Below are 22,034 nucleotides of genomic sequence, written 5' to 3'. Positions count from 1 at the left end.
GGTGGTCACCCTAGTCACGAGTTACTATCTTGAGGCCACGAGATAGTTATAATTAACTGTTTTGACAAAGTGGGACTAGGGGGGCTCTGTAATTTTATAGCTTTATCTGTCTCTAAATCATATTTATATTACCTTTATGTATTCAATTAAACTGTGCGTAATAATTGATAAACTAAAATTGTACATGTGTGATCGATTAAGGGTACAATAATTACATAATATCTAAATCATACAAAATTATTATTCTAAATAAACATTACTAAAAGCCAGACGATTTTGTCTTAAAAAAGTATTTGCTGTGTAGTGATCTTTAATTTGGAGTAGAAACAGGTGTAGTGACTTTATCACGTCAGACATGTGACACTTTGCTCACAGCTGATTGGTCCAAGTTCAGTTTGAGATCTCTTACCTGCAACATAACCTGACCTGGACCAGGTTAGCCGTGGAACGTAATTACTGGATGAATACTGCTAAAAGCTAAACAACTTTCATGGTGCCTAAAACCCAGGGTTGGCGCAAACCAAACTGAAACATATCAGGCTAGCCATCTAAACCAGCTTCATGGTATAGGCCCCTGGTTTAGATCAGATTCAATGGGCTCAAAATCAAACAAATAGGTTAAATGTTAATATTATCAATTAAAAGAATAAATATTTGAATATATTATATGAATTATATATAAGAGATATAGGGGGAGAGTTGCCTTATTGCATCTTTACTCACAGCTGATTGGTCCAGTTTTGGTTTGTGATCTCAAACCCAGTATAAACCTGCAGTGTAGCGCAAGTTACCATTGTAATGAACTGTGATGTGGAGAGAAGGACACCCAAGAGCGAAATGCAGCAACACAGCTTTTAATAAACAGAAAATGCTGTCCAGAGGTTAGAACAGAAACCTTCAGTATATAATAAACGTACAAGGAAAGTCTTCCAGAGAAACAGGATGTCGGAAAATAACTTAAATCCTCCGTTCAGACACTAAGCAGAGCGAGCGTTCATGGTGGTCGAGACCGTAGAGGTGCCAGCCAGCTCAGGAACTCACAGGAGGTCAGATATCAGCTGACGATGAAGGACAGGTACTCTATAACAAGCACAGCTTAGTAGCAAATACTCAGAGGTAGAACAACCTAGAGCACAGGACAAGACAGGAACGAGAGGTAAGTGCTCAGAGGTCTCATACGTATTACTCTTGAAATAATCTGGCAAAGAGGCAGGGCTAAAAGAAGCAGGCATAATTAGAGAAAGAGAGAACAGGTGTGGAAAGGATGACACTATAATGAGTAGTGAGTGGAAACAGCTGGGGGTGATGAGAGAGATGTGTGTGCGTGTGATGAATGGTGTGGTGAATGGTGTGGTAATCTGCGTATGTGTGTGAGTGTGTGTCCAAAAGGGGGAGACAGAGTAAGGAGAAAGAGAGCCAGGATCATGACATGAACAATGGTAAAAACCAATCAACCAAAAAACAGTGTTTTCTCAAACTAATCTCAAACTTACATGGCTAGAAACTGAAACCGGCCTCATGCAACAGGCACTGGAGATCGCAGGAGAACAAACACAACCACCGCATGGGTTTCTTTGACGAATCAATGCTGATCAAAACTTCATGACGCAATCATGTTCACTACGGAGCCTCTGAATTGATTAGCGGTTTAAATGTTATTAAACATTTAAGAACAATAGTTATTTTTAAGCCAAGGGACTTTAAATGGGGGTCCGCAGTGGTATTGCAGGGGTAATGCAAACTCATTTTTTGTTAAGAAATTAAAACATTGGTAAAAAGAAATTGGTGCGAAAGCAAGAGCACCCTCAGTTGATACTATAACTAGTAGTTCTGTGGAAATTGTCAAATGTTTATGGATTTTTTTTTTAAAGGGGTGATGAACTAAGAAATCAAATTTTCCTTGAGCTTTTGACATCTAATGCCGAGTTCAGACTGCACGATTTTCAAAATAATCGGGTCACTGTTGTTTTCACACTGCATGACTATCTGGGGTAACATTCAGTTGCTGCTGTGTTCACACTGCACGATGGATCGGCGACAGGAGGTTTCACACTGCATGACTTTACAAAAGAAAGAATCGCCGACAACTTCTGCCTGGTCCGCAAACTACGTTTCACAACCAAACAAACGCGAGAAGTGATAGGAAATAACGGAAGATCACGCGTGCGTGAGACCGGAGTTCTCGCGCGACACTGAATTTGTTATTAAAAATGATAGCCTACAAATTGTCTGTGTACTGATTTGTAGCGAAAATGGAAAAAAATAATTAACAGTTTATGCAGGGAATGGTTGGGAAGACCAGGGGAGCAAGGACTGTGTTTTGCAAAGAGAGTTGGGGGTAAATAAATAATTTTGCAAATGTCCTGCTGTTGCTGCTGGTCATGCAAATGTTTGTGCTTGGTTTCTGTTTGATATAATTGTAAATATAGGCCTGTCTATTAAAATACTGATATTCTGGTCTATAACTCCTCCTCCTCCTCCCTGTATCTTGCTCTCTCATTGGCTGTCGGTCATCGCCGATGTAGTTTTCAGTCAGAACACATTCACACAGCAGGATTGTGAATCGCCGACAGGTCCAGATATTTAGCATGCCAAATATCTCACGGGCGTCGGCGACTCGTTGGCGATTCTCTCAGATCGCGTCTTTGCTCATTCACACTGCGTGATTGTCACTCGTGTGAACGAGCACCGATTTGCCTGTGATTTCGGGCATTTGTCGGCGATTTCTCAAAACCTGTCGGCGAGCCAAAATCGGGGCTAAAATCGTGCAGTCTGAACTCGGCATAAGAGGTCATCATATTATAAGAATATCCTGTAAGTTTCAGAACTGAAAACGTCCTTGTTAGTCCAATAAAAGCTTTTATTGACATCAGGCTCAGCAAACGACTCGTTTTTCAAAGTGGGGAACTATGGACAGAGGATAAAACACCACCCCCGCAGAAGAAGATCAACGCCTACTTCAACACGGCCGGTTTAGCCCCGCCCACCGATTCGCGCATTACACGAAACTCATTATAATATGCAAAACTGTTATCCACTCACAGCAGTGGGCGTTTACTTCCAAGTCTTCAATGCGAGACACCCTCTAAAAACCGAGCGTTTTTGAGCTAGGCTCAAAACTAGGGTAAAAAAATAACCTATTACTTATTCATTTTGATGTTTTTGAATTTAAAAACCAAGCGAACGTTATAAGTTGACCTCAGACAACCATAAAAAAAAAAAAAAAAAAGCCAGTTCATGACCCCTTTAAGTACTTGACTTGGTGCACAATTTGTAAAGTTGTATCAGGTTTCTACTAAACTTTCAAAGAAACAAATGTGAGAACTCCAGATTTTCTAGCTAAGGATAAAAATGTTTGCCTAGTGTGTGGTGTTAAAAATCTTGTCTAAAACTTTAAAGGAGACCATTGTGAGAGTGTTATAAATTGAGTGTGAGAAGCAGGAGACTCGAGCAAAAGTCTCCATTTGATATTAATGCAACCTCATTTATGTCTAGCAGAAACTTTTGAGATATAAAAGAAATCACTTTTATTTTCATTAGCTTCTTTAGCAGCTCCTGGCCTTAAATTTAGGTAGGAAAGATTATGGATCTTAGCGCTGACACATCAGACACACTTTTGGCAGAATTCTAATGTCCTTGCGTTATTCCTAACTATCGGTACCGATATATCGGCAAAACCTAATTATAATGTTTAGACCAGTGTGTACTATTAAATACAGTGTTCATGGATATCTGCTTGTTATCTGAGCAACTTTGAGAGCGCCTTTGCCTCGCGTCGCTGTCTGCCTGCACAGTTTTCGCCATAAATATCTGGTTAGTGATGAATCTTTATTTTTTATGCAAACCGAAATGTCAGTAACATAGCATTAACGTTAGTTTAAGAACTGCCCGCGGCTTTGATGTTAGCTATAACGAAGGGCCTATGTAAGTTAGAAGCGGATTTACTTCCTGTTAATAGCTTGTAGGCCTACTTGATTAGTAAATGTGATTTTATAAACCTAGATTGCATATGTAGCCTCTTAAAGGGATAGTTCACTTTGAAATAAATTTTTGATATGTTTTAGCTTACCTCAAGGGCATCCAAGATGTAGGTGTCTTTGTGTCCACAGTATTTTCAATTTTGTTATTTTTAGGTCAAACCGTTCTTGTCTGTCAGTCATATAATGCAGGCCTATGGGGTCCACCTCAAAGAGCATACACAGAGAAGTCCAAATTAAACATGATTTAATGACTCGTAAATGTAAGTACACATTGATGGCCTAAGACATGAAACGAGCGGTTTGTGTGAGAAAACGAACAGTATTTATATCGTTTTTACCTCTTGTAATCACAGTCACGTCCAAGTACTTTGATGGCGCGGGCGCCTCTGTCTGCGCAAGCGCCGGAAAGCCCCGGAAGTGATCTCTCGCGCGTGTACATTGTTTACACAGAGATTTCACAGTATTCATTAAAGAGTAGACAAAAAGTCCCCAGATGATCTACTACTTCCGGCGAGATTCTATAGTGTGCATACGATGAACACTTACTATCCCATGAGGCCATGGGACAAGATAAAAGAATGGTAGTCAAGCGACGTAACTGACGCTGGTTGGTCACATGGTAATGACAACATGGTGAATGTAGTACATCCAGATTAAATTCACACTACCCACATTCATACTATATAGAACATACTCGTTTAGCGCTTATTATTTAAAATAAGTACCTACTCAAGAGAGTATGCGATTTTAGATGCAGCCTACATCTTGTGTAGTGTACTTGTTCTATGTCTATTCTTGAATGCATTGTTGTGACTAAGGATGACCTCTTTATGCAGATAAAACTGGCTGCTTGAGAATCAGCCAATCAGGAGCGGCTCTGCGGCTCGCGGAAGAATACAGATTAAAAGTTCAGTTCGGGAAAGTTTGGAAGAGAGTGCTGGTGTTAAAAGACTGTGCCGTCTATATTTATATTGATAATATAGGATAGTGTTGCTGTACTTATTATAAGTTCATTGTGTGCGTGTTAGTATACTGATGTTTGTTGTTCGTTTTACCTCACAATAATGTTGTGGCGCGTTGTCGTATAATGGCGGAGCTTCTCACTGCCTGTGTGTTTAATCTTAAACTGAGAACGCTGTAAATTAACGGTGTTGCTCTGCAAACCTTATGTGTCTCAATTTAAATAATGTCTGTTGTTCTTGCACAATGTGTAACGTTGTTTATTTTTAGGAATAACTCTTATAATTATTATATGTTCAGCTGAATTTAGCATATTGTATACTGTTGCAGTTAATGTGCAGCAAATTAATCTTTGAACAGGCATGTAGTGTACTACTGCATTTCTAAGTATTGTATTTGCTTAGTGATTTATTATAGCACTGCATTTAAGTCATACATAACAAAATTATACTTTAATCTCTTGATTGTGTTTGTTTATTATATACCTGCTAGGCTTGTAATTACTATTTGACATTTATATAGAGATTCTACATTTACTGAGTATGTCTGTATCTCTGTTTCAGAACCAAACACCTTTAAACTTTTATCTTAAAGCTCTAGTCCGTAACTTTTTTAAGTTAAAAATAATCCAAAAATAATTATATTAAAAAAAACTTATTCTGCCAGTGGTCAAAACTATCTGCTTGCGTTGCCATAGCTAGATTCAAAACAGTTAGCTTGTAATAATGATTTTAATTCCAGTGGTACTGGTGGGTTTCCGCGGGAAATTCGAGCATGTCTTTGCGTCATTACGTCACACCCGTACACATAAAGAAGGATTTTCGGCTAGCCGGCTACTGCGCGTGACGAGATGTTTAGATGTATAGGCTTTTCTCGCAGCACTTTACATGATTAAACTTATGGCATCCAGAAAGATCCAAACAACAATCATCAGTGTCAACTGGAGATTCAGCAGTTATAAAACCCAAAAGACTTTGTACTTCGGATTTAAGGTGGTTAGAGAAAGAGAAAGAAACCGTCTCATGCGAACACAAGGATTTAAACATCGGCGGGGCTTTTGAAAAGTGCGTGAACTCCGTGTTTTGAAGGGGTTCAAAACGGAAGAAGAGACGGCTTTTTTCTGCTGAACAAGTAAGACATTTCAATAGTTCAATCGTGTAACAGTACGTTTTCTTAATTCACACAGTTATGGAGTTTCCTTTGTTGTGCCTTTCTCGTTTTGCTATTATGGAGAATATGAATTCTGAACTACGCAGGTAGCTGCTAACCATAAAACACATTAAATTTAACATTAGTCACGCAATGCTGATGTTGTTAACATGAACAATTTGAGAACAAAGTAGGCTATAATTTGCACGGTTGCTGTAAATCGCGTTGATTAAATCTAACGAAGCTTATCATGTCGAATGCTTTTTCCCCCTTAGTTGGTCAGAACAAAAATGGATTTTACTTGTTCAGAAGACATTTTCTTATGAAAATTCTTATGTTGGTCAAACTTTCAAAAAGTGAATCTGTGATTCTGTATGACAGTATCCACACAGCGCGGTGAGTGACAGCAGCACTCCCCTTAAAACACTGTGTTCATCCGCGCTGTTTCATGCCGATTTACAACCCACGTAAAGATAATAATTCCGCGAATCACTGCAGTTACAGATTTCGAACAGAGAGATGGCGACAAAGAGGAAAAGATACGGACTGCAGCTTTAATAAAACACCTAAATGGAACATCTTGTCTGCATTCTCATCGATGCCCCCTGGTGGCCACAACCCTTTAAAGACCAGTCAAATTATACAGTCATTTCCAATCACCAAAACAATTGTCCTATGCCTCTTTGCACTTCTTATACTGTTTGTCTGTGTATGTTTAGCATGTCACCTTTTTTAGTACATATTATTATTATTTTATTTTTTTTACTATTCTGACCTTGAAGGACCAGCTTCTTGTCCATCTGGCTGGATCTGGGCTCACTGGAGGTGTGGACAGGCTGCTGAGTGCAACTGAAGCTGCCTTTTTAGCTGCCCTACACACACCTGGGCTGCTCTCCATTGTATTTAATTTTTTGCTGTAACCTCTGCTCCCTCTCACTGCACTCTTGTATGTTTTTTTTTTGTTTTTTCCCCCCTTTTTCCTGCTCTCTGTCTCTGCTCCATTTCTGCGTCTCCCATTCAAGGTATTTTGTCCTTCTTTCAGGATCTGCGTCTCGGCAAGTGCAATACCGCCTTTGTTTTTCTGATGCACTTAATGGCATACTACTATAAGCTGTAAAAGTGTAATATAGTGCAAATATAAAATAAAAAATAAATCAACTCAATTATGTTAAAACTATCTAAACCGTCTGCTTTTTCGCTGGTTTGCGTTTTTGAGGTTTGCGCAGAGATAAACTTTTTTCAAAATTTTACAAGGCTTGCACCTTGGAAACTTTTTCAAAGTTTGCGTTCTCCAGCCACCAGATCTAAACCACTAGATGAGCTTAAAGGTACAATATGTACGAATTTTCAATGCATTCTCATCGTTTGGCGTCATATAGGTGACACCGTATGACATTTCGTCGAAATCTTACGCACATGGCATCCTTTAGCGTCAATATAACACGCACTGTTATGGGTAGGTTTAGGTCTGGGGTAGGGTACGGTTATGACGCCTTTGTCAGGGTAATAAGCACAGGAAGCAAGATGCAAGTGAAACAGTTTATTATAAATGAAGTAGATGGTGGTCAGTCCAGAGATGACAGGTTAGTGGCGCAGGGACCCCGATGGTCAGATGAAACTGGTGAAGACAGTGCTGCGGTGCGGTGAGAGAATCCAGTGACGAGAAATAATCCAAACGAAATCCACAGGAACATGAACAGGAACAAGGAAGGTACAAGACTCGAGACGTAGACTGGAACACAACACCGGGAAACCACAAACAAAGATCTGACAAAGTAGATGAGAAAGTGATGAGTATATATACACATGATGAGATGAGCTGCAGCTGTTGACGGGAGTAATGAGTGATCGCTGATGATGTTAATGAGTGGGCACGCCCACCTAATCAGTACACACACACACACAACAACAGAAACACGAGACAAAAAGGAGACATAGGATTTATGAACCGTGACAGTACCCCCCTCCCTAGGAACGCCTCCTGGCGTTCCCAGACTCCCTTACCTGCCGATTGTAATCATCGATAAGGGAGTGATCCAGGATGTCTCTAGCTGGTACCCAACTTCTCTCCTCCGGACCGTAACCTTCCCAGTCCACCAAGTACTGAAATCCGCGTCCCCTCCGTCTCGAGTCCAGAACACGATTGACCGAATAAGTATGTTCCCCGTCTACGAGTCGCGCGGGGGGGACGGGGGGGGGGGGGGGGGGACCGGGACTGGCGGATTAATGCGAGCAAAGAAAACGGGCTTAATTTTGGATACATGAAAGACGGGGTGAATCCTCCTGTACACTGGAGGAAGATTGAGGCGGACTGTCACCGGACTAATGATTTTAGTGACAGAGAACGGGCCAATGAATTTAGGCGCAAGCTTATTTGAAAAGGAGCGGAGAGGAATGTCCTTGGTAGAAAGCCACACTTTGGAACCGACGACGTATACGGGAGGCCTACGCCGGTGGCGATCGGCTTGGGCCTTGGTGCGCGCCCCCACTTGGAGTAGAGTCTCACGGGCTCTAGTCCAAGTGCGGCGACACCTCTGGACGAAAGCGTGTGCAGAGGGGACCGCGACTTCAGACTCCAGACTAGGAAAAATAGGTGGCTGGTATCCTACACTACACTCAAACGATGATAGGCCCGTGGATGACACTGGCAATGTGTTGTGGGCGTACTCCACCATAGACAGTTGCTGACTCCAGGAGGAAGGATTCTTGGACACTAAACATCGCAACGTTCTCTCCAAATCCTGGTTGGCTCGCTCAGTTTGACCATTGCTCTGGGGATGGAACCCAGAGGAGAGACTGACAGTCGCACCCAGGAATTTACAAAACTCTCGCCAAAATATGAACACAAATTGGGGTCCTCTGTCAGAAACCACGTCTGTCGGGAGGCCATGTAGCCGAAAGACGTGGTTAACGACAATCAACGCTGTCTCCTTGGCTGAGGGTAATTTGGGCAAGGGAATGAAATGGGCCGCCTTCGAGAATCGGTCCACCACGGTCAAAACTACCGTGTGACCCTGGGAGGGTGGGAGGGCAGTGATGAAATCTAGAGCGATATGGGACCAGGGTCTTGAAGGCACCGGCAGCGGTTGAAGTAACCCATCTGGGGGCCGATTGGAAGTCTTACCCGTGGCGCAAACTGAGCAAGCCAAAACAAAACTGTGAACATCGCGAGCCATGAGAGGCCACCAGAATCGTTGCTTGACTAAAAACTAAGTGCGATTGTTCCAATGTGGCTTGCCATCCTGGGGTCAATGACCCCACTGAATGACGCTGGACCGTAAACCCTCAGGCACAAATAAACGATTCGGTGGAGTTACCCCTTCTAAGGCCTTCTTGACCTTCGACTCGATCTCCCATGTGAGTGTAGAGATGAATAGGTTCTCTGGTAAAATGCACTCGGGAGTAGACGGGCGTTCGGAACGGTCAAAAATACGCGATAAAGAATCGGGTTTGATGTTCTTGGAACCCGGGCGGTACGAGAGAGTAAAATCAAAACGACCGAAAAAAAAGAGCCCACCGAGCCTGTCTGGGGTTTAGTCTTTTAGCAGTCCGAATGTATTCTAAGTTCTTGTGGTCGGTCCAGACAATAAAAGGTACCCCCGACCCTTCTAACCAGTGGCGCCACTCCTCCAATGCTAACTTGACTGCCAACAACTCTCTGTTGCCAATGTCATAATTGCGTTCGGCAGGGGATAAACGATGAGACAAAAACGCGCAAGGGTGCATCTTATCGTCTGAAGGAGAACGCTGGGATAGCACTGCACCTACCCCCACCTCTGACGCGTCGACCTCCACCATGAACTGACGTGATGGATCAGGGGTTATCAGGATGGGGGCTGAAACGAAGCAACCCTTCAGTTTAGCAAACGCCGCCTCGGCTGCGTCTGACCACCTGAACGTCGTTCTGGGGGAGGTCAAGGCGGTCAGAGGTGCGGCTAGTTGGCTGAAATTGCGAATGAAACGCCGGTAAAAATTGGCGAACCCCAGGAACCTCAGTAGGGCCTTACGGGAATCTGGACTTGGCCAATCTACCACAGCCTTAACCTTTTCAGGATCCATGCGCATTCCCTCAACCGAGATGATGTAACCTAAAAAAGGAACAGACTGTGCATGAAAAGCGCATTTCTCCGCCTTGACAAAAAGCCCATTCTCTAGCAACCTCTGAAGCACTTGTCGGACGTGCTGCACGTGTTCCTGGAGAGACGATGAAAAAATCAATATGTCATCCAGGTAGACATATATGAACTGATCGACCATGTCTCGCAATACGTCATTGACAAGTGCCTGAAAGACCGCTGGGGAGTTGGAAAGGCCGAACGGCATAACCAAATATTCAAAGTGTCCCCTGGGAGTGTTAAACGCGGTCTTCCACTCATCCCCCTCCCTGATGCGGACCAAATGATAAGCATTCCTTAAATCCAATTTCGTGAAGATAGATGCTCCTTGCAACCTCTCGAAGGCTGAAGACATCAACGGCAAAGGATAAGTATTCTTTACCGTGATGTTGTTCAACCCCCGGTAATCAATACAAGGTCGCAACGATCCATCCTTCTTCCCCACAAAAAAGAACCCCGCCCCCGCTGGAGAAGAGGAAGGGCGGATGAATCCCGTTGCTAGAGAATCAGAAATGTATTTCTCCATGACCTCTCTCTCTGGTGCAGAGAGTGAATATAACTTGCCCTTAGGCGGAGACGTACCTGGCAGTAACTCTATAGCACAGTCATAGGGACGATGCGGGGGAAGAGAAGCAGCCCGAGACTTACTGAACACCTCCTTCAGGTCCAGGGCACGTTAGATAAATCCACTGCCTCCGCCTGAAACATAGGGACAGAAACAGACGGACAAGCAGAGACAAGACAAGACTTATGACAATAACTGCTCCATGCCGTCACAGACTTGAGCTGCCAGTCCACTTTGGGGTTGTGACGGGTGAGCCAGGGGTGACCGAGAACGATGGGTCCAGAATGTAAAAGGAGATGGTCTCGGTATGGTTGCCTGATGTGATAAGGGTAATGTCTTCGGTGGCCAGTGAGATGGTGGGGAGTCTTTGACCGTTGAGGGCGTGAACTGCAATCGGGTGCGAAAGGTGTCTGAGGGGAACTTGAAATGTGCGTGCAAAGTTGTGGTCCATGAAATTACCTTATGCCCCTGAGTCCAGAAGTGCCCGACAGTCGTGGAGGTGAGTAGACCATCGGAGCCTTACCGGAAGGAGAGTAGATGTGGATGAGGTCTTCTCGGCAGAGATCCCACCCGACAGTAGCCTCATACTTACTGTCGGGCTGGGCCCTTTTAACGGACAACTGTAAGCGAAATGTCCAGCTCCTCCACAGTACATGCAAAGGCCCAGGGATCTCCGCCTCTCCTTCTCCTCCCGGGAAAGCCGGGCTCGACCCACCTGCATGGGCTCAGGATCGTAAATGGGACTGACCGCGCCCCCGCCTCCAGAACGCTGTCCCTCGATCCCTCCAGATGGACGGTTAGATTGAATTCGTCGATCCATACGTGAAAGACGTGCGTCTACTCTCAGGGCCAGAGCAATGAGATCATTGAGCTTGGTGGGAAGGTCCATGGTGTAGATTTCCTTCTGGACGCGGTCAGCCAGCCCATGCAGGAACATGTCCCACTGCGCCTCCTCGTTCCATTGGCTCTCTGCTGCCAGGGTTCGAAACTCAATCGAAAAGTCAGCAACGGATCTCTCTCCTTGCCTTAGATCCGCCAGCACCCTGGCAGCTTCTCTTACCGCAGGAAACAGATCGAAAACTCGCCGCATCTCGTCGGAGAGCCGCTGGAACGAGGAGCAGCATTCGTCCTGATTTTCCCACACCGCCGTTCCCCATAGCGCCGCCCTCCCAGACAGTAAAGTCAGGACAAACGCAACTTTAGTTCGTTCTTCCTGGAATGTCCTGGGTTGAAGGGAGAAATGCATTTCACATCGTATTAAGAAAGCTCGACAGTAGTTAGATTCACCTGAATAGGTTTCGGGAACCGGCAGACGAGGCTCTGACTGGGAGGGTTCCGCTGGTGGTGGTGGAGGAATCGGCGGTGCGGGTGGCGCAGTGGAAATCCGATGTTGTTGGATCTGTTGGGTGAGCCCGGACACCTGCGCCACTAAAGCCTGAACGGCGCGAACTGTGTCGTTGAGGTCTTTCTCTTGCGTGTCCATTCTCTGTATGCTGTGGTTCACAAATGCGTCCAGTGAACTTGATGAATCGCTCGCTGCTTCCATGTTGGTCAGATCTTTCTGTCAGGGTAATAAGCACAGGAAGCAAGATGCAAGTGAAACAGTTTATTATAAATGAAGTAGATGGTGGTCAGTCCAGAGATGACAGGTTAGTGGCGCAGGGACCCCGATGGTCAGATGAAACTGGTGAAGACAGTGCTGCGGTGCGGTGAGAGAATCCAGTGACGAGAAATAATCCAAACGAAATCCACAGGAACATGAACAGGAACAAGGAAGGTACAAGACTCGAGACGTAGACTGGAACACAACACCGGGAAACCACAAACAAAGATCTGACAAAGTAGATGAGAAAGTGATGAGTATATATACACATGATGAGATGAGCTGCAGCTGTTGACGGGAGTAATGAGTGATCGCTGATGATGTTAATGAGTGGGCACGCCCACCTAATCAGTACACACACACACACAACAACAGAAACACGAGACAAAAAGGAGACATAGGATTTATGAACCGTGACAGCCTTGGGATCTGCGTCTCATATTCATGCTAAACGATGCCATGTGCGTTGGATTTAGACTAGCGTCACCTGTATGACGCCTTGGGTTCTGCGTCTCATATTGATGCTAAAGGATGCCATTTGCGTAAGATTTCGACGAAATGTCCAAAGCGTCACATGTATGACACCAAAGGATGAGAACGGGCTGGAATTTTATATCAAAATATTCAAAAACCAATTGCAGTGTTGTATATTTCTTTTAATTGTGTGCTTACATTATCCTAAATGTTACCAAGAATTTGTAAATTCAGAGAAATTCACAATTTTAAATAATGCCTGTCCCTTGTCACTGATGAACTGTTCTTCAGCTTCTCATACAGAGAGTCTGCATCAGGAATAATGGTCCCATAAGAAACAATTCTGTCTGCAAGATTCTTCAAGGCCCCACCTACTCCATCTGGTGCACCTTTGCCATGTGATGCCCCAGTATAGTTCCAGGTCACCCATTGAAATCCATGCATAAAGGGGTACAGTGAGCTCAGGTTGCCACTGCATCTTGCTGTAGGCAGACTGAGAGGGATGCAAAGGCTTCCACTCTGCCCCTACTGAGATAGAGTACCCCGGTGTGGAGGGTTACCTGGCCATTCCCAGTTCCAAAATGGGTGTCCTTGATTTCTTTGGCATATTTGCAGCTGTAATTTTCGCTGTAATCCACATGCACAGCAACAGCATCATCTGTCAGGGTATCTTCCATTGCTTTCAATGACAAATATTGGTTCTTGACATTAAACATGTGAATGGCAAAACCTTGAAGGTGTTCTGTTGTTAGGGCCAGCAACCGCTCAATGGATGAGGTATGCTTTTCGAGGACAGTTTTCTTTGTCTGCCTTTCCTCTGTAGATCCATCCTTGAGGGTCTTTGTTACAGTGACAGACCTTGTGATCCACTCTTGCCAGATGACAGTGTTCGTCTGAGTGAGAGGATCGAAGGATGTGGGAAAGGTCTTTTCAATGCATTTTTGACATCTGCCATACATGCAGGACATGTTGCCAGTGTCACACACACTGGACTGCACAAGATCCTCTGGGCTTGATGTTTCAATGATACCCAGTTGTTGCATTCTTTTTATTTTAAAGTCAATGTTCTCGTGCATTTTACATGCACACGTCTCTCTGTCTTTAACTTTAGGCCTAATAATCCAAAATGGCCTCAATCTAAAGAACTGAGCTTTGAACACGGTTTGCTCAGGATGTTCAGCAATGAAGCGTTGATGGAGTTTTGCCGAGGTGTCTGAGAGTGCTCTTTTTCTATAAATTTGTCCCTTGCGACGAATCTCTCCAGCCTTGCCATTTATGACAGTTGAGAAATCATCCCGATGTAGGAACATGCTATTGATCGGCAGTCCCTTTTTAGCCTCTCTGATCCTGACCCTCTGTGAAATATTTGCTGGTAGCCTTGGCATTGCACTTTTTGTTCTATTAGCCGCCAGCCTTCTAATTTTTCTGTTTAGTGTCAGCAGTTGTGTTGTCTTTGCCCCAAATTTCTCTTCAACATACCTTAGCTTTGCTCTTAATTTGGCCACAGTTTTTGGGGGGTGGATGACTCAATTGGCCCTGTCAGGTCTAAACTTTCTTCTGCTGGTGTTCTGTTCAGACTTTCATTATTTGTGTCTAGTTCCTGTCTGTTATCTTCTTCATTTGCAAAGGAATTTTCTGCCTCACTAAATGAAGATGCTGGGGTTAAATCTAGAAGTGCTTGCTCGTGCTTTTTGTTTTATTTATATTTTGCTGAAAATTTCTTCCATTTTATTTTTTTTCTCTCATGCTGTCTACTTGTGAGGTCCTGAGTAGTCTTAATTTTTACCATTTTCTTTACGTTTCCAATACCTGGAAAAGGAAAAATGAATATACATAAATACAAACTTTGGACTATGATCAAAATTGCACACAATTGTTAATTTAGGAATGGTAGGTGTGTGTGTGTGTTTGTTTGTGTGTGTGTGTGTGTGAGTGTAAGCACACTACAGAGAGAAGAAAATCTTGAACAAATGGTATTTAAAAGTAGAGGATTCATTCTTCATCTGCCATTCATGTACTAAGTTTTATCATAGTTAAATGGTCAATTTCATACCTCTGACTTGTGCCATTTAATCTTTCAACCAGTCCGTTGGTCTGCAGGTGGAATGAGGCACATAAACTTATTTTAATGCCAAGGACTTTGCGGACACCCATATTGATTTATATACAACCCAACACAAGACTTTAATTATTAATATTTTTCCAATTATTCATATCTTAATGGAGTAAATCTCTAACCTCGTTCACAAATTCTGTGCCTTGATCAGTCAAAAGCTTTTTGGGGGCACCAAATCTGTAAAACATTTTGACAATGCAGGCTGTTACCTCATCTGAACTCTGTGAAATAGTCTACCATTACACAAATGTACTGGTAGCCCTTTTTAGTTAGTGTGAGCTTTCCCACTTAATCCATGCCAACAATGCCCCATGGCTCAGCCACCTGACGAAAAGCCAAATACTCAAGATGCATTGTTACTTTCTTAAAGTGACAATATTCTTCCTTACACAAACACACAACTTACCTCAATAGGGGTATATTCAACTTTGTCCTTAATTTCAGCTTTTTTTTTTTGACATGCTGCACAGTGCATCACATGAATTTTGTTGTTTCATTTCAGTTGATAGTGCTAGGAAAGTATTAAGACATGAATGTCAATTATTTGCACTCACCCAGGTTTTAAAATCAACGGTCATGGCAGGCCAATAAAACCTTTTACTAATGGCACCAGGGGCCGTATGTATAAAGCCGCTTCTGAGTAAAATTTTAGTCTTAACCCCTTAAGTGTCACGGGCCCACCGGTGGGCCCAAATCCTTTACATTTTTAAAACAGTAATATCCTATACTAAACCTAAACTAATCTTGACAAACTATATATCATTTGAAAGCTTACAATCTCTAGTTTCCATATTTGGTGATTGATTTTCAAAATAAATTACAGAGGAGCCGTAATTTATCAATTTGCAACAATAATATTTTCATACTCTTAGACCTTTATTTTGAAATAGTGATGAACATGAAAAATCCTGAAAGAAGGGTAGAAATCTCAGTTTGTTTTCATGCCAAGAGTTCAAAAGATAGCATCCATTCAATTATTTAAAAAAAAAAAAAGGTCTGAAATTTTTTTTTTATATAAAGAAAAAAATTATATGATGTGGCAGGAAGCTAAAACGCACATGCGTGTTCTTTTTATGTTTCTTAGAGGTTGAAATCATATCAAAATCTGCCAAACTTCTCATATTACTTCTGAATAGGATGTCTACTTCATAAATTGTATGAAAATTGTGGAAATAATGGTTCATATCACTCAAAACACATATGGAAATGGAGGCGCCCTTATATGGGCAGTAATGGAGTCTGGTTGTCATCTAGTGAAAAAGTTTGGTACTGCGCCCAAACAAAATCTTACTGAAAGCTCATTTTTTGAGATATCAACCTAAAATTTGAAACACAACTTGTTCAGATTTTTGGCTTTGATTTTTTTGCAGTTTTAGAGTCGCCCAGGTTTTGAAAATATGTATTTTATATAAAATATGAATAATTTTTTTTTTTACATTGTACATTTTCATAAACTCAAACGTCTATAACTTTTTTTCTGTTTCACTTTCTTAATTTATTTCACTTCTACAAAAATCTGCCAAATGTCTTCTTTAAAACAAGACCAATCTTACGTCTATATTCCAAAGCATTCTTGAATTACAACCATTTAAGTTCGAAATGTGCATTTTCATGTATATTCAAAAAAAAGGGGGGTGACACTTAAAGGGTTAAGTCTGTCAAAATTCTAAGAATGACGTATTTTTACTCTTTTTCCTAGACTTAAGAATAAGAGTGAGTCATAAAGGTTTCTAAGTGTTAAGACTAGGTCTCAGCTCCTACATTATTTAAGAGAGCTGAAGAGGTCTCCTAACCAGTTAGGAGTAACAAGATGGGAGCAGAGAGGAGGAGGCAGCGCAGTTTCCAACAATGAAATAATGTGTTGGAATTATATGATGACAGGGAGTTGATCAAACTATACAGGCTTGATCGTCAAGGTATTCTTTTTGTTACTGGCCTAGTCAGAAATTCAATAACTTTTCCCACTCAACGAAACAATTTTTTAACTGCAGAAATTAAAGTTATAATGACTCTGCGTTTCTTGGCGACTGGAAAAATCCAGCAGTGATGACTTGGGGCCATCACAGTCCATAGTTAGCAGGGTCTTAAATACCACTGTTACAGCAGTAGCCACACCAGACATAGTAAGGCAGTTCATTGACTTCCCAACTAACCTTCAAACTATATGGCAAATGCAAGCAGATTTTATGAGTGCATCATTGCATCAACTGTAAATGAGGAGACATACATCAATCGAAAAGGATTCCACAGCATCAATGTTGAAGATGTATTTGATGCCAATTACAAGATCCTCGATCTTGTGCCAAAATGGCCAGGGTCACCACATGATGCTCGGGTTGTTTCCCAGAGTGGCCTCACTGGGTTATTCGAACAAAATTATGTTCGCCCTGGATATCATTTGCTGGGAGACTCGGGTTACCCTTTAAAACACTGGCTTAAGACCTCAAGGAGAACAGCAGCTCAATTATAACAGTTACTGTACTGGCTTAATGAATCAATACGTTCTCTCAGACAGGCTTGTAGACGGGCAAGTGGAAAAAGGACAAATTGCAGGTCTCATATGAAATTATGAGAAATTCATTTTCAGAGGGCAGCCAAAGCTGCTAAATATTTTTCTGATCTGATTACGAAAAATCGGCAAAACCCTTGTGTCCTCTTTTCCGCTATTGACTCTGTGCTAAATGCACCTGTTAATCTTTTCCCTGAGCCCTCTGTCTCCCTTTGTGAAAGTTTTGGAAACTTTTTCACAAATAAGGTATCAGCTATTAGATCTCAAATGTCTCAGACTGGATATAGGGATCTCCCAGTCACGTGACCCCTAGCCGCTTGTCAGCCATTTTGACGGAATACATCTGTCGGCTACTCATAGATCCATTGCCGTGGGTAATATATATTATTAGTATATTATACTAATAATATAATTATTAGTATATTAATATACTAATAATATAATTATTAGTATAATTAGCCTAAATATTGAAATACTTTGCGCTACAGTATTGATATAATTGCATGCGCAAAATCATGGTACAAAATATCTCGATACTGAACAGAATCGATTTTTTCCCCCACCACGTCATGTCATCACACTTATTTTTAGCATCACAAAAATAAATATACAAGAGGAAGATAAAGGAATTCATATGAAGGAATCATATATCCATATGAAGCACCACAAGTTCTTTTTACAGGCATTAAATGTGTAGAAAAACTTCCTGACATTGAGTTCGGTGACATTACAGCTACCTTGTTCACTTCCCATCACGCTACACCGGAGCTTCATTAAAAGAAAATGATTTTTCAATCATCACCGCAAAGGTTGGTCAATTTTTTTTTTTTTCATCAAATTATAGTACCTACAATTTTTAAACTGAGTTTACAGGGGAAAACACAAAACAAAATCACCAACAAGATTAAGTGCATATTTTGATTACCAAAAAACAGGACACTCGGCCCGGCAAACAGATAGGCTACTCAAATGACACTCGAAATTTACTCAAAGATGCCTTATTAATTAATACATTTAAAGTAGCCTCCTCTGTATGGATAGAAAATTGTTATATTACAAGACACACATTAAGATAGGCTTCTCAGAGGTTACTCAACATGTTTTATTATGACAGGTTTAAAAAATAATCAATGAAATAATGATAGAAATAATGTCTCTTCTGTATTAGAAAAATAAATATATAAATAACTAAAAGAAATACCTCCAAATTGAACAAAAATAGCTCTCGCAAACTTACAAAAACGAACTAACAAAATGTATTTATATCTTTAGTTTTCTTCCTCTTTATCCTGTTTTTCTTCCTCGTCCTTGTTTGCCCATCTATATTTTGCTGTAGAGCTGATCTTTCCAAGCAATTTTTTAAAAACCAGGACATTTTCATCACTTTATAAAAAACAGCCAGGACAGGACGTAAAAACAGGACATGTCCTGGGAAAACAGGACTGTTGGTCACCCTAATTAAGTGTATCTTTAATGAATTTGTTTAATCTAGTTTGATCCAAGAAAAACGAAATAGCCTATATATACTTTTTTATACAATCACTGACTGTCACTGTAGTATGATAAACTGTCATTGAGACTGTCTCAACCTGTGTTTCTAACGATTTATAAGTGTCAAATAAAATACAAGATCAGCTTTTGGTATTTGAAAACGAAAGAATGTAATGTGATAATAGGCCTAACGAATTAACTGATCTAGGAATGTATGTATGCGTTTTGCCTGTTAATTGCCGCCAACCACTTTTCTCCGTTTTGTTTCTTTTGGGATACGGTATAAAGATATTCCTTTTGTATGATCACGTATCTGATCGCATCCAAATGCACAGCATCGCTCGGGCATGATAGGAATATTTCGCGACGAGCTGTATTATCACCGGCGGTTTAGCATTTTCTATACCGTCAAGATGGCTGCTCCAAATGGCGTGACGTCACGCGGGACGTCCCTATACTATGTCAGAGATTCCTTTATACTCCTCTACATGGTCTGTTTGAGCCACTCAACTTGCACTCCTGTAAGGAAATTGTGGATCGCCTTAAACCCACATGATATTGTTCCTTCGCATTTCCTCAAACAAACTATGAATGCAATTGGTCCAGGTCTGTTAACAGTCATTAATAAATGCTTATGTGACCGAACGGTTACCAGTAAAACAGGCATCAGCCTAATTTAAAGAGATAATTTCTAATATAATTTTGTTTGTCGACTACGCCCCCTAGGGACTTACACCCTAAGAATTAAATACAAGCCACCGCCTTTTACCTACTCAAAGCACACAGGTTCATCATCAGCGAATAAATGGGCAGAGTCGTGGGTTCTACAAAAGAAACTTTTTATTACAATAAAACCTCAGACACTTATAAACCGCGTGTGCGTTTACCTGCTTCAATCCGCAACCGCTCACGGGCCCACCTGATTTTATTTACACAAAGCATATGTACGATCATTGAGTATTCTTAATTATTAGTTTTAGTGCGTAATAATCATTTTGAATTTCCAGCAACTTAATTTGTAATTTGAGCTTCTTTCTTTTAAGGGACTCAATGTCGTCCTCAGGGGCTGCGCCCTGTGCAAACTCAGTGTCTTATGAGGCAGAAGGCTCATCTGGAGGACACAGGGAGATGCCCTGAGATGATACAGGAGAAGATGCATCTAATGGATCGGCTCCAGCATCATCCACACTACATTCACATGCAGAACATTTTAAACAATGCAAACATGTTTATTCAATACAATGTGGTGGTTTTTTTTTTTGTCCTTGCTTGTTAAAGGCGGACTGAAATTTCCTCTTATCACGTCTTTCCATTTAAGGACTGACTGCACTAGAAGATGATTTTCTTCCTTGGTTTTCTTTTTGCATCCATTTTTTAACAGTTTGCAACTTTGGTCTTTCCTTTATATACAGCTGTGAGTGCAATTTAGAATGATGTGAATCATCAGCTTAATTACTTAAATAGCATCACATTTGTCCATTTAATTAATGTGTTGAAACTCAATTAAAATTGTGTGAAATAAATGCATGTACTTATTTGTAACATTTTTTTAAAAGAATGAATGAATTGTGTCATTCTGCTGTGACTTCACCCTTGCAGGTTCACTATTGTCTGATTCAGTGGTTGAGGGCAACCATTTTGGGTTGACATCATTGTAGTCCTTAGTTCACAACATTTAAGTGCCACTTCAGTCAGTCGGCACAATCTGAATATACAACAACAACAACCCAAATTTGTTTACATCAATAGAGGGGAAAAACACTTACATTGGAACCTCAAGAGAGGTGCATATATTCCTAAGTGTGCCTTCTCCTGCTTCTTTGCAAATTTGAAGAATTCTGTCAACAGCCATGAAAGTTGAATTCCACCGCATTTGGTTTGGCCTTAAAAGCTGAAGCCTGCTTTCTGCTTCAACAGCTTCAGCTGCTAGAGCCGATCGGCTGCTTTTATTCCATAAAGCTTGGCACTTGCCAAAGACAGATCTGGAGAGTTTCTTGTAGTGTTAATTTGAGAGAGCTTTTTGGGCATCAACGCTTGAGACTAGGTTAAGTATGTGGCAGGCACACTTTTGATGTTTTGGTGGCTGGAATTCAAAGCCATCGTCATGGTCCAGGACTCGAGAGGCGTCTTGGAATTCCACACCATCACTTCCCTCACCACAGCCTTCAGAATCAGTGTCATCACTTTCACACCTTATTGCCTCAGTCTCGATATCATTGTTTTCCACACCAAAAACTCTAAAAGCCTTCAGGAAGTTGGAACCACTGTCTGTGGTTGTATTTCATACTCTGAGTGGATATCATTCATAGCACTGGCCAGTACCTCAAAAGTTGGAGAGCCCTTTAATCTTTTGCAGGCAAGTGCAGTGGAATGTCTTTCAAGACTTTCAGGGTTGATCCAGTGAGCAGTTACACCAATGAATGACTTTCTAAGTGCAGTCCAACAATCCACTGTGGTTGCAATCCATTCAACTTCACTCATGGCAGTGGTCACTTTCTGTTTCATGATCAGAGCAGCTTCAGCTATCTTGGAGCGTAAAGTAGGCCTTGCAATGACAGAACTGCCAGGCTGCAGTGTACTAATCAGCTCTTTAAATGATGGCAGATCAACAGTGCTGAAAGGATGAAGCCCTTGAATGATGTACCTTAATACAGCTTTGTTCACAGTGACTGGAGACACATGTTTGACTGGGAAAACTGAGTCAACTTTTAGTTGCTTACTGCTGGAAGCATGGGTGGAGGTCCCGATCTTTCTCTTCTGTACTGTCAATTTCGAGTAGTTTTTGAGGTAATTTGGGTGCATTCTCTGTATGTATTCTCAAATAAATATTTAAAAAGAAGTCTTTATATTGTATGCAATATAAATGTAACAATTACACTTATGCACTCTCTGATTACAGCATTAATAAAACTGCCATTTGCAGCCAATTGCACACTTTATAATGTTAAATACTTTTTGATTTTAGAAATATAGTAGCATTTAGTGATTATTAAACATGATTTTTTTTCTGATTATATTGAAAGAAACATAGGACTGTAAGGCTGACATGACAGGCTGAATTGATTTCATTAC

Source organism: Rhinichthys klamathensis, unplaced genomic scaffold, assembly GCF_029890125.1.
Source record: "Rhinichthys klamathensis goyatoka isolate OS25496 unplaced genomic scaffold, OSU_Roscu_1.1 h1tg000011l_1, whole genome shotgun sequence".
NCBI lineage: Eukaryota > Metazoa > Chordata > Actinopteri > Cypriniformes > Leuciscidae > Rhinichthys > Rhinichthys klamathensis.
The sequence above is the reverse complement of the archived record's forward strand: the minus strand, read 5'-3'. Positions refer to the sequence as shown.